General features: G+C 43.7%; 1 long non-coding RNA gene across 1 annotated transcript in view; it reads left to right on the top strand.

Annotated features, from left to right (window-relative positions):
* LOC131485715 (uncharacterized) overlaps positions 1-13,500 on the top strand; it is a 48,944-nt gene that overhangs the window by 846 nt on the left and 34,598 nt on the right. Inside the window, exon 2 of the long non-coding RNA XR_009248974.1 lies at positions 1,027-1,117. This is a non-coding gene — a long non-coding RNA (uncharacterized LOC131485715). The remainder of the gene's footprint in view (positions 1-1,026; positions 1,118-13,500) is intronic.

Raw genomic sequence — 13,500 nt, 5'->3', positions numbered from 1 at the left:
TTCTGGGCCTCTGGGTCCTCATCTGGTCCCAGATATCTAGGACACTTGAGCAGCCTTGTAATGGCTTTTGGTCTTAATTAAACTTTAGCAGAGAAGAAATCCGAAAACAAAAATCAAGTTTTTCCCTAATAGGCCTTAAGCCAGTCCGAATGCTGATAAAATGACTGTGGAGGCTCACCTGGTTTCCCCACTGAAGCCAGATTTTCCTGCAAACTCTTAGAACCTAGTTGGCCACACTGCCCTCCTCACAGCAGCACTCAAAATGTGGGTGCCACCACCCAATGCTCACCATTTCACAGATGGGGAGACAGAGGCCCCAAATGATTTCTTGGGGGAAATGGTGCTCTGCCTCTGAGGGAAGGGAGGCTTGGGAGTCTTGGGTAAAGGTGAAACAACTGGGCCCTGGTCATTAGGCTCAAAGACACAGGAGCCTATGGGGCAGGAATGTTCAGAAGAGGGGGCCTGGAAGGGGAAATGGGTGCAGCCAGGTGAGCCCGGAGGAGGGACTCTGTCCCCAGCACTCAGTGCCAGGGATTGCGGTCCAGTGTGTGAGGGCCATACTGCCCATTTGGGGAAAGCCACTGGGACCTGGGCTACAGCCCAAAGACCTTCTTGCAAATTCTGCCAGTGGCAGCCCCTGGGACCATCGCTTCCCAAGGCTTGTGCTAGGGGAGGTGCGCTGGGACAAGTAGAAGGCAGCAGTTCCTTCCTCCTGCAGCAGGGCCACCTGGAAACTGGATAATGAAGCAGCTTGAGGAGCCCCTCCCCAGACTTCCTGGAGGCAGAGGGGAAGGGCTGGGAGGTAAAAGGAGGTTGGTTGTGTGTCACGATGGCATCTTGTAAACAGATTTCCCCAGGTGAAGCCTAAATACCCAGTGGAATTTGAGAATTACCACATGTTTTTCAACTAGTATCAGAATTTAAGATGCATACATCTTCTAATCCAGTAAGCGAATTTCCAGGAATCTATCTTGAGAAATAATCCCAGAACAAAGATAAATGCTTATATGAGATTGTTCTTTGCAGCAGTGTTCATTCTGGTGGAAGACTCCAAACAACTACATGCCCTTCACCAGGAGCTGACTGCTTCACAGCAACTCTGGGATGTTGTAATGGGGTAAGTCTATGCACACTAACCTAGGGGATGGCCAAGGTGTATGTGTTATGACAGTTTGCAGTATCCCAGCAAGAAGGGACTTTGGATATACTTGGTAACTTTTATGGGAAAGCCTTTAATAACTGGGCAGTTATTCTTATGTCATTTTCCTCTTCAGTTTTGCTATCCCCTCTCCCCTTTTCACATATGAAAAAAACTGGGTCCCTGAGAGAAGGGACTTGCCTGATAATGAAGCTGGAGTCCTGACTCCTGGGACAGATCTGGGGTGGGGTCTGGATGGGAAGGACAGGTAGGTTTGGCATCAGTGCCTGTGCTCCCCTGGTTGCCTCCAGTGGGCCATTTTAGGAAGAGCTCCAGGAACTCAAGACCCCTCAGGCCAGAAAAGGGACTGGATAGGTTACATAAAGCAATTGCTGCTATACTGGAAAACCCAAATGAGAGACTGCTGTCGATGGGGCTCCCTGTTCATTATACCTATTTCTAGTGAACTTGGTTATCACATAGGTTCAAATGAATGTCCTGTAAGTCCACATTGTCCTTTATGCCTGGGGTTGAAGGAAGTGGGGAAAGGGACCAATTTTCACCTGGAGTCAAAGGGAGTCAAAGCGAGTCAAGGCTAGATCTGGCAGCATAAAGGAGATGGGGTTCTGTGGGGTGGAGGGAAAGAATCCCGAAAAGGCCAGGGTCAGTGAGTAATTCAGGAAACAGTGGAATTGGTCAGCTGGTAGGGCCTTGAAGGCCAAGGGGCACAGAATTTAGATTTGGCATTGTGGGCAGTAGGGAGCCCTGCAGGTTCCTGAGACTGGCTGAGAAGAGATAGGAAGTGATTGGAGGTAGGGTGGTCAGGTGAAACAGCTCTGAGTAATTGAGGCCAAATTGGTGGAGACCTGTCTCTGAGGGCTAGGAGATTTGTGGCTCTCATGTGAGGTTCAGCAACTCTTCATCTAATTTGGGCTTCAGCTTACCAGCATCTTCCTTTTTAAAAAGACTTGTATTTTTTTTTTGTTTGTTTGTTTTTTTGTATTTTGTTGATCAACCACAATTTGCATAGCTTTCTCCTAGTTTTGGGTATTCATTCACCTAATTTTTGAGTGCTAAGTGCTTGACAGGCTGTGTGCTTAAAGCTGGGGAACCCACTGCCTAGGCTGTCAGGAAAGGTTTGGGCAACAGTGCCGGCTAGTAGAAAGGGTATGGGGTTTGGGATTTGGAGTTACTAGCCAGGTGATGTAGGCATATCATCCATACCCTGTGAGCCTCAGTTTTCCCTTCTGTGGAATCATGCAGCTTTGGTGAGGCTCAGAGAAAATAATGGTTGGGAAAGCCCTTTGTGAATTACTTTCAGTGCGTATAGAAGAGCAGATACCATTATCAGTGTCTTAGCTCTGTCTCTAGTGGCTGTGTGGCATTTGACAATCTGAGTTCCAGCTTCTTCATCTGAGAAATGAGAGGGTTGGACATGACAATCCTAAAGGTCTCTTCCTTCTTTGGCATTCTCCCATATATGGTTTAAATGATTTTTGAAAGCAACATATATATAAATGCTTGTTTGCCCACCACTCTTTTATTTTCATCTTTTTTTTTAAGTTTATTTTTTTATTTTGAGAGAGAGAGAGAGAGGGAAAGAGAGGGAGAGAGTCCCAAGCAGGCTCCCCAGTGTTAGTGCAGAGCCTGATGCAGGGCTGGATCTTACCAACCGTGAGATTGTGACCTGAGCTGAAACTAAGAGACGGATGCTTAACTGACTGAGCACACAGGCGCCTCTGTTTTTATCTTTGCTGGTTTAAGTACTGGGGAATATTACCTAAAAGTTGTATATATCTGCATGGCTTTCTTAAATAGCCAGGCTAAGCTTTGTTCTACTCATGCTTCATTATCTGATTGTCTTCCTGTGCAAACAGTTTGCATCACAGCGATATTTCAGATGGGCCGAAGTTGTTGCATTTGAACGCAGGGATGTTGGTGGTGGCCTGGATGTGGCAGTGACCTGCATGTAGGCATACCACAGTCTCTTCTCTTGATGCCCTCTGGCTTCTAGACAAAGATTAAGTAATGAGTGTTGTGGTTTTAATTTGGGGATTAGGAAAATCCCTTTTGATTTTCTGGCAGTCTATCCTACCTGTGAGCTGCTGGCTGTGGTACTTCCATTCATGGCTATAGAAGTCAGCCAGTCAGAGTTGGCTGTTGTGGGACTTGGGAGACTTAATGACTGTATTTTTCTTCATTTCTTTTATTAGGGTTGGTGTGATAGGATAGATGGTGATAACATTCATTTGGCAAGGTTTCATCTTTATATGTGGGAATTTTCTTCTCCTGGAGTATATTTTTAACTACAAAAGCAATATACTGTGTTAATTAGAGCAAATTAATCAATGCAGAGGCATATAGAGAAAAAGTGAATAACCTCCCCCTTCATTCCCACTTTCCAGCATCAGCAGTACTAACAGGTATGTATTCTTACTTGCCTTTCTCCACGTTCCTGTTCATGTAATCGCATGCAAATACACATCCTAAGAGGTGTTTTCTCTCTTCCCTCTTATTTACATTCTCCCCCCAGTTTCGACAGGGTTGCAATTAACATTTCATACATAAATATCTTTGCAATTTTGAATTTCCTGAAATAGATTCTCTAAAGTGGAATTACTGGGACAAAGAGTAAGAATGGATATTTTTGTGGCATAAACCCGAAATACTCTCCATGGCAGTGTTTTTAGTGACTGAGTGCTTGTTCACCCAGGTCCTGAGACACAAGAGGTGTTAGTGATTTTGTGTGAATCTTTGCCCGTTTGTTGGCTGAAGAATAGCTTTTGGTTCTTTAAAAATATCTGCATTTTTTATTATTTGTGAGATTGAAGATCTTAATATTTCATAAATGTTGGGCATTGTCACCTGTGTATTATCTGCACATCTTTTGAAGTCTTGAGTTTGTTTCTGACTTTCAAGCTCTTTTCAGTAGGAAGAATGCTTAACCCTTGTTTACATTTGTTGCAGGTAGGCTTTTCTTCTCCTCAAGATTATTGTTTGCCTTACATGTTTCTCAGCTGAGTTGGTTTTGTTTTATTTATTAAAATAAATTTTTTAAAAATGTTTATTCATTTTTGAGAGAGAGAGAGAGCATAAGCAGGGGAGGGGCAGAGAGAGATGGAGACACAGAATCTGAAACAGGCTCCAGGCTCTGGGCTGTCAGCACAGAGCCCGACATGGGGCTCAAACTCCCGAGCTGTGAGATCATGACCTGAGTTGAAGTCGGATGCTTAACCGACTGAACCACCCAGGAGCCCCAGTTTTGTTTTATTTTTTAAAAATAATTATTTATTTATTGTAAGTAGGCTTTACACCCAACATGGGGTTTGAACTCACAACCCTGAGATCAAGACCTGAGATGAAAGCAAGAGTCGGACGCTCAACCGCCTTAGCCACTCAAGTGGTCCTTTTATTTATTTATTTATTTATTTATTTATTTATTTATTTAAAATTTTTTTAACGTTTATTTATTTTTGAGACAGAGAGAGACAGAGCATGAACAGGGGAGGGGCAGAGAGAGAGGGAGACACAGAATCTGAAACAGGCTGCAGGTTCTGAGCGGTCAGCACAGAGCCCGACGCGGGGCTCGAACTCATGGACCGTGAGATCATGACCTGAGCCGAAGTCGGACGCTTAACTGACCAAGCCACCCAGGCGCCCCTATTTATTTATTTTTTAAGTAAACTCTATGCCCAACGTGAGGCTCAAACTCACGACCCTGAGATCAGGAGTCACATGCTGTACTGACTGAACCAGCCAGGTGCCCGTTTTGCTTGTTTATGTTTAAACTTTTCACTTGGTCAAATGTCAGTCTTTGTGATGTTGTTCATTGCTTTTGGGCTAGGAAAGAGTATTGATGATCAAAAGGTACTCACTTATACTTTTTGGTTTTGTTCCTTGAAGGCTTAATTTTTTTTTTTTAATTTTTTTAATGTTTATTTATTTTTGAGACAGAGAGAGACAGAGCATGAATGGGGGAGGTCAGAGAGAGAGGGAGACACAGAATCTGAAGCAGGCTCCAGGCTCTGAGCTGTCAGCACAGAGCCCGATGCGGGGCTCGAACCCACAGACCGCGAGATCATGACCTGAGCCGAAGTCGGACGCTTAACTGACTGAGCCACCCAGGCGCCCCTTGAAGGCTTAATTTTTAATATTTAACCCTTTACTGCACCTGGAATTTATTTTGGTTTACAGTGTGAGGCTTAGAATCCCCATAACTTTTTTTTTCTAAATGGCATACATTTCTTATTCTCTCTCCTGTCTTCTTGGATGTGTGATGTCACCTTTTCCAAGGCAGTGAGTTCTTTTTTATTTTTGAGAGTGAGAGTGTGAGCAGGGGAGGGGCAGAGAGAGAGGGGGACAGAGGATCCAAAGCACAGACCGGGCTTTGTGCTGACAGCAGAGAGTCAATGCAGGGCTCAAACCCACAAACCATGAGATCATGACCTGAGCTGAAGTCGGATGCTCAACTGACTGAGCCACCCAGGCGCCTCGGCAGTGAGTTCTTATACTGTGTGTCATGGTATCATCATGGAGGAGGTATCTTGAGGCTACTACTGTGGAGGAGGTAAAGACAGATTTTGGCCAGGGAAGGAAAGCCTTTGAATTGAGATAATGACTCTTACGCCTTAAGGACCCTTACTTGCTCTTTTCTCTTCCAAGGCCCTGGAAGGGGTCATATATTTCTATAAAATGTACAAAATTAAGCAGTTTTCACTGTAATCAGTTAAGACCACTGTCTTATTCCAGGATGACTTCCCTCCTCACTGTTCCCCTGTTAAGTGACCATGTGTTAGTCTTGGCTGTTTTTTGGATCTGGCTGAAGGTTGAGTTTGAATGCACTTAGTTTGGGTTTATTGGTTTTTGTGGTTTGCAGTCACCTCCATTAGTGGTTCACACATGTCCTGGTATAGCAAAAGCTGTCATGACACAAGGTTGCAGGAACAGAGGTAGTATCCCTGTAGACAGGTGTCCCACAGCATCTGCACCAGAAGTGCATAAGGAAGATAAGCAAGGTTTGAAACATCTGGAGTCAGAAGCTGGTCTATGGAAAATTCTTCCAGTCACAAAGACTGTAAAAATAGAAGCAAAGGACTCCATTCTTACCAACACTTATTAAAAATGGAAGTTTCCTTCTGCCAAGAATGTACTTGAAAACACAATGTATACAGTTATAAATGAACATGTTAGGAGAAAGACTGAGTCATCTTTATTTTCTCTCTATAATGTGGTATTACAAAACCCTTCTCATATGAAGGACCATCAGAGAATATGGCCCAAAAAGTAGGAAAAATGACTTACAGAGGTATTTCAGGCAGTTAATAAAAATACAGTGTTATTTTTCTGGATTTTGTGATGTTTGTGATATTTGTTAGTTTTTAAAAACTTTGTAGTTTGCTATATTTTTTTCTCATTTTTGAAGAGTTATTCACATTTTACCCAAATATTGTTTATTTAATTTTACATTCTTTTTCTTAGTGAAGGCCTCCCCCAAATTATATAAGTTTCAGGTCCCACAAAACACAGATGAGCCTTCAGTCCTCAGGATGAATATCTTGGCAGGATTGAGACTTATCTCTTCAGAAGATCTGGGTATAATTTGTCCCTCCTGGCCTTTTGGAAAATGAAATTTCTTGCACTTTACCCTGATTTTGACACTGAAATAAAACCTTCCTTTTTTTTTTTTTTTTTTTTTAAGTTTATTTATTTGTTTAGAGAGGGTGCATGGTTCTGGTGGTGGTGGCTGAGGGGGTGGGGGGCAGAGAAGGGGAGAGAGAGAATCCCAAGCAGGCTTGGCACCACAAGCACAGAGACTGATGTGGGCTTTGAACTCATGAACTGTGAGATCATGACCTGAGCCAAAACTAGGAGTTGGACGCTTAACTGACTGAGCCACCCAGGTGCCCCTGAAATAAAACTTTTAAAAGAGGTCATTAAGTGAATGATACTTCATGCACTCTGTTCTTCACTTTGCCTTTTTCACTTAAGAGCATATTTTAGACCTTTCTCTCTTTTTACTTGAAGAGCTTCCTGGTTCTTTTCAGGAATTACCTCTTATCCCCTTGTGTGGACAGACCACATTTTGTTTATCTATTCATCCATCAATAGATACTCAGGTTCTTTCTACCTTTTGGCTATTGTGAATAATGCTGCTATGAACATGGTGTACAAATATCCGTTCAAGTCCCTGTTTACAATTATTTTGGGTATGTATCCAGAAGCTTCGTCAGGTTTTGAAGGCATTACTGTGCTGTCTCTCAGCTTTCAGTATTGCAGTTGGGAAGTCCCAAGTCATTTTGAATACTCACTGATTCTGTGTATGTGACCTACTTTTTCTTCTTTAGAAAATTCTAGAATCTCCTCTCATCCTGTGTGGACTGGAATTTCTTGATGAAATACCCTCATACGAGTCCATTTTTCCCATTTTGCTGGGAGTTCTGGGAGTTGAGTTGGGCATGGAAGCCCAGGGGCAGGTCTCCCCACTTAGTACTATGAGCTTAGTGCTTCTCTGGCAGTGTTCCCAGAGCTGAGTGGGGGAAGATGGCTGAGGGTCTGGACATCCTCAATAGTTAACACATAGATTTTTGTATAATCCCTCTGTTGCTGGTGCCTCTCTGACTCCTGTGCCTTGTGTCCACCTGTCCAGGGATCTTCTTCTATTCTCTCCTAAAAATACATTTTTAAAAATTTATTGGTTTTTTAAAGTTTATTTATTTATTGACTGAGAGAGAGAGAGAGAGAGAGCGCGCACACATGCACAAGTGGGGAAGGGGCAGAGAGAGAGGGAGAGAGAGAGAATCCCAAGCAGGATTGTCATGGGGCTCAAACTCCCAAACCATGAAATCACGACCTGAGCCAAAATCAAGAGTGGGATGCTTAACCTACTGAGCCACTCAGGTGCCCCAAGTTTATTTAGTTTGAGAGAGAGAGAGAGAGAGAGAGAGAGAGAGAGAGAGAGAGAGAGAAGGGAAGCAGGAGAGGGGCAGAGAGAGAGGGAGACAGAGAATCCCAAGCAGACTCCCTGCTGTTAGCACGGAGCCTGGTAGGGGGGTTCAAAACCACGAACTGTGAGATCATGACCTGAGCTGAAATCAAGGGTCAGGATCAACTGACTGTGCCACCCAGGTGCCCCAAAATAAATTCTGATCTGCCAGGGTTTAGGTTGCAGCATGAGGGGACGGGGTGGAGAGTGTAGGGAGGGGATCTAGAAGTCTGTGTTTTGATTTTTTAAGATGCTTTTTAAACCCTCTTCTACCAATCTTCCTAAAGAAACCCTCCCAACCTCACTTTTATGCCCCTTTCTAGAGGTAGCACTGATTTCTGAGCCTTTTTTTAAGGTTATTTATTTAAAAAATTTTTTTAACGTTTTTATTTGTTTTGAGAGAGAGAGAGAGAGAGAGAGACACACACACACACACACACACACACACACACACACACAGGGTGTGAGCGGGGGAGGGGCAGAGAGAAAGAGAGGGAGACAGAATCCAAAGCAGGCTCCGGGCTCTGACCTGTCAGCATAGAGCCCGATGCAGGGCTCAAACCCATGAACCACGGGATCATGACCTGAGCTGAGGTTGGATGCTTAACTGCCAAAGCCACCCAAGCACGCCCACTATTTTTTTTTTTTTTTTTTTTAAGTAGGTTCTATATCAGTGTGGAGCCCAGCATAAAGCTTAAACTCACAACCCAGAGATCAAGACCTGAGCTAAGATCAAGGGTTGGATGCTTAACTGACTGAACCAGCTGTGCTGGCTTTTGGGATTTTTGTCCTTTGCAGAGCTTGAATATTCCCAGGAGAATTCTCTGAACTGTATTCATATAACCGAAGTGTTTTTTCCTATAAAATCACTTTAAGGTCACGTTCAATATATATATTTTAAAATACAGATGTTTCCCTCTGCCTTCTGTACAGCCATTTAATGGCTGCTTTTGTTGTCTTTACTTCTTTGGCTTCTCAAGGGTCAGGCTCTGTCTACTTGGTCAAGCTCCTCAAGGGATTTCCCTAAACCCAGACTAACTTAATAGTTAGATAAGAAAACTTCCCACCCGGCTCCGAGTGCTAGGTTTATTGTCCTGACTTGCTGCTGTGGGTGGGTGAAATGTTGGCATTTCCTGGGCATTTTGATTATTTGTGAGTGCAGATTATTTGATGCCAGGACTTTCTAGAAGAGTCTTGGAGATCTGTGATGCTGAGAGAATCATCAAACTGAGGCCCAAGGAGAGCCTATAGCAAGCGGTGGAGGCAGTGCTCAAGCCCTGGCCTGGGATGCACCCTGGTCCTGGTGGACCCTTGCTGGGTGTTCTTTGGGTCATTCCCTTCCCCTCCCTGAGCCTCACTTCCCATATGGGAAATGGGAGTAACAGCACTAACCCCTTACAAGGCTACCGTGAGAGATAAGTGCCAAAATGCTGCTTCTTCTTTTTTTTCTTTAATTTTTTAAATGTTTATTTATTTTTGAAGGAGAGAAAGAGTGTGAGCAGGGGAGGGCAGAGAGAGAGAGAGAGAGAGACAGAGGAGTACACAGAATCCAAAGCAGGCTCCAGGCTCTGAGCTGTCAGCACAGAGCCTGACATGGGGCTCCAACTCATGAGCCATGAGATCATGACCTGAGCTGAAGTCAGACGCCCAACTGACTGAGCCATCCAGGTGCCCCAATGACAAAATGCTTCTACTATGCTCTTCCTAATGCTTGGCAAATAGTAAGGGAAAGCTGCACCAAAAAAATCTTCACTAGTTACATTTTATCACTTCCTACAATTTTCTGTTCTGTGTTTCACAAATCATTGTGTGTGTGTATGTGTGTACGTGTGTGTTTCCTATGGGAAAGACAGGCTTCTATAGTAAATCAAATCAGTAACAAGAGAATACTTAATTTTTGCTTGGAGTAGCAGAAAGCACCAGAGAAACCTGTCATTTTTTGGTGGAGAACAAAGTATATGTCCACACAAAAACTTGTACATGAATGTTCACAGCTGCCTTATTCATAGTAGCCCCCAACTGTAAGCTTCCCAAATAGGCATAAGCCGGTGAAAGAAAAAGAAATTGTGTTATACTCACCAGAGAAAAAGAACTACAGATACATGCATTCACAGGAATGAATCTCACAAATAGGCCAAGTGAAAGAAGCCAGACACAAAAGTGAATATTATATGAAGAGGTCATATAAAACTCTAGAAAAGAGAAAGGAATCTATAAGAAGTAGATCAATGGTAGACCGATGAGGACTATGAGGTGGGGAGAAGGGCTGGACCAAAAAGGGGAGTAAAGACATGCTTGCCAACATTAGTTTCATTTTGCACTTAAAGTGGGTATATTTTATTAAAAAGGGAAGATAATGGGACACAGACAAAGCAATAATAAAGGGAAACATGCAACAAATGGTTAAATTTACTCATAGGTTAAATTTAAGCTGACCAGCATCTTACATACACAGTTAAACTGTGCTCTTTGTTCACTGGGTTGTAAATTTACCTTCTCATCATCCCAGATGGAGACATTTTACAGTTTAAGATCTGGATAAACAAAATCCTTTAAGGTCCATGTACCTTGTGCCTAACAGTTTCTTTTTAACTGAAGTGAGTTGCTTTCTTAAGGGTGGGTTTATACCTGGCATTGTATTTTTCCCTTTCAAAGGCAAGGAGTGTTTCTATTCTGTTTTTGTGGGTCTCTATCCTTAGAGCAGGGTAAGCTGCTTGAGGTTTTTGGCCAGGGCCGTGACATGGTTAGATATACCAGGAAAGAACAACCCTAAACTGCCCTGTGGAGGATGGATGACAGGTAGGTCGGGGAGAATCAGGAAGGCTGGTTAAGAGACGGGGGCAGTTTGTGAAATGGTACGCTTAAAATGTATGCATTTTTCTATATGTAAATTTTACTTCAGTTCTTAAAAATGAGAACAAAAGACAGAGTTGTCCACATGATGTCCAGAGTCCTGAGAAGGGGGCTACAGGCCAGGATGGGAGCAGTGGACAGTGTAGGGACTTGAGTACGGTTCTAAGTGTAGAATTGACAGGGTTTGAGGAGAAGCCAGGAAACCCAGGAGACCTGGGGGGAGGAAATTGAGTCCTTGAGCACTAAAGATGAGCCTTTGGAGTTGTCGGGGGCCCTGGCGGGGTAAATAAACTTACCCTGCAGCTCTGGGATTCTGTTAGGATGGGAAGCCGAGAAAAGGCCTTGACCCCATCCTCCAGTGTCATGGCTCATGGCTCAGTCTTCTTGGACAAGTTAGGGAAGGCACAGAGTGACCTTGGGGGAGGAAGTAGCCATCCCTTCATGACCCCTCCTTCATACAGTCTCCTTTTGGATTTGTCTCTTCTCCCAAGTCCATCAAAGGGTGGGGGATTAGTAACCAAGTGACAAGGGTCTGACCCACCTGGGTGTGAATTCTGGTTCTGAAGTTCTGTAACAGTGTGACCCAGGGCAGTTTGCTTAACCTTTTCAGCCTCAATTTCCTCACTTGTAAAATGGGGATAATAATAACCTATTTGTCCCCCTTTCCCCTTTGTAATTTTTTCCCGCTGCCATGTAATGTGCCTGTGTTGTCCACGGGAGGAGGTGCTGCAAAGTGTGGCTCCTGGTCACCCCACGCTAAAGAAGCTCCTGAGGGTTCAGTGGGCCTGGGGCCGCCACCAGCCCCATGCGCATCTTAGTAAGGGAGGCACTTGGCAGGTTTACAGGCAGCTGGTATCCCAGGAAGCAGATTGGGCTGGGAGTTGAATTCTCTGTCCCAAATTCTCTGGATGACCTTGGGCGACCCCTGGTGGGATGTGTGACAACACACAACATCCAGCAAGGATGGGTTTTGCGGCTTTGTGCCAGATTTTGCTGATCTGTTTACTTTTGCATAGGTACCAGGTAGCAGTTCCTTCAGTACATTTTTGCATTATGGCTTGCTTCTATTCACTTGGATGCAGTCCTTGTATTCCCTTTTGCACCATTGTACATATGGAATAGTGTATTTTGTTACGATGTATCACTATTCATTGATGGCATTTTTTCTTAGTTTTTGGGATTTAAAAATTTTATTTTTTATTTTATTAAAAAAATTTGGGGGGCGGGGGCACCTGGGTGGCTCGGTCAGTTAAGCCTCTGACTTTGGCTCAGGTCATGATCTCACAGTTTGTGGGTTGGAGCCCCATATTGGGCTCTGTGCTGACAGTTCAGAGCCTGGAGCCTGCCTCTGCGTCTCCCTCTTTCTCTGCCTTTTCCCCGCTAGTGCTCTCTCTCTCTCTCTCAAAAGTAAATAAACACTAAAAAAAAACTGTATAGTAAAAAAAAATTTTTTAACATTTATTTTTGAGAGAGCAAGACAGAGACAGAGCACAAGCTGGGGCTGGGGAGGGGCAGAGGGACAGAGAGACAGAATCTAAAAGCAAATTCCAGGGCCTGAGCTGTCAGCACAGAGCCCAACATGGGGCTTGAACCCATAAACCATGAGATGATGACCTAAGCTGAAGTTGGACACTTAACTGACTGAGCCACCCAGGTGCGCTGGGATTTTAAAAACATGTTTATTTCTTAATTTTTAGAAGAGAGTGTGAGTGGGGGAGAGGCAGAGAGAGAGGGAGACAGAGGATCTGAAGCAGACTCCATGCTGACAGCAGGGAGCCCGACATGGGGCTCGAACTCATGAACTATGAGCTCTTGACCTGAGCTGAAGTCAGATGCTTAACTGCCTGAGCCACCCAGGTGCCCCGGCTTTTGGAATTTCTGTCCTTTGCAGAGCTTCGGTATTGCTGAGAGAATCCTCTGAACTGTATTCATATAACCAGTGTTTTTTCCTATAAAAACACTTTAAAGTCACATTCAATATGTGTATTTTAAAATTCATTTTGTGTAATAACTTAAAAAAAATAGAGCTTTCTATGTACCAGGTACTGTCCCATGTACTTTATAAACTTATTTAATCCTTGTAACAACTCTTTCATGTGCAAGTTATTATCTCCATTTTATAGCTGAGAAATTGAGCCTCAGAAAGATTCAATAACATGCTCGAGTTCATACAGCTAATAAATGGCAGAACCAGGATTGCAACCTAATTTTGTTCTCCTGACTCCTCTACTGTGTTACCTCTGACCTCAAAATGGTTTTCCCAGAACCTTTCCAAGTAAAGTCAGGGTGCATCGTATGTACTTGTGTATCTTATGAGCCAATAAACAGGTTACATTCAGCTATTAGCACCATAACTTAACCTCAGGTCTTACCTTTGGTTCCTATTCAGGATGATCTCGGTCCCCCAGAGCTTCATTTGTAAAAGGGGGGGGGGCATGGGGGAAGAATTGTATGCATTGTTTTAAATTTTTTTTTTTTTTCAACGTTTTTTATTTATTTTTGGGACAGAGAGAGACAGAGCATGAAC

This window comes from Neofelis nebulosa, chromosome 9, assembly GCF_028018385.1.
Source record: "Neofelis nebulosa isolate mNeoNeb1 chromosome 9, mNeoNeb1.pri, whole genome shotgun sequence".
In the NCBI taxonomy this organism is placed as follows: domain Eukaryota; kingdom Metazoa; phylum Chordata; class Mammalia; order Carnivora; family Felidae; genus Neofelis; species Neofelis nebulosa.
Note: the sequence above shows the minus strand (reverse complement) of the source record. Positions and strands in the feature narration are given on the sequence as shown.